Raw genomic sequence first — 343 nt, forward strand, 5'->3', positions numbered from 1 at the left:
ATATACGTACGAATATGCACAGGGATAGAAAATATGAGATTCTCAAAAAATATTTTAACACTCCAAAAACACACAACATGCTAACAGGCCAACTACTAATACAACAAATTGACTAATATATACATTTCAGAACAGTATCCGTGTATGATATTCTGCAAAACACGGGAGGCACAGAGCAACCTAGCTCTCCGTACACCATGCTATCACTCCCTTGCGTTGTCGGGGCCTTTTAGGGCTGTGGAAGCATACGTAGCACCACTTTGCGAATGTCTGGTTGTGCTTGGTCTCGTTGTTGATGTTGCAAGTTTGGGTTGCTTGTGCGATTCAGTGGCACAAGCAATCA

The sequence above is a fragment of the Penaeus monodon genome, chromosome 28 (genome assembly GCF_015228065.2).
Source record: "Penaeus monodon isolate SGIC_2016 chromosome 28, NSTDA_Pmon_1, whole genome shotgun sequence".
In the NCBI taxonomy this organism is placed as follows: Eukaryota; Metazoa; Arthropoda; class Malacostraca; order Decapoda; family Penaeidae; genus Penaeus; species Penaeus monodon.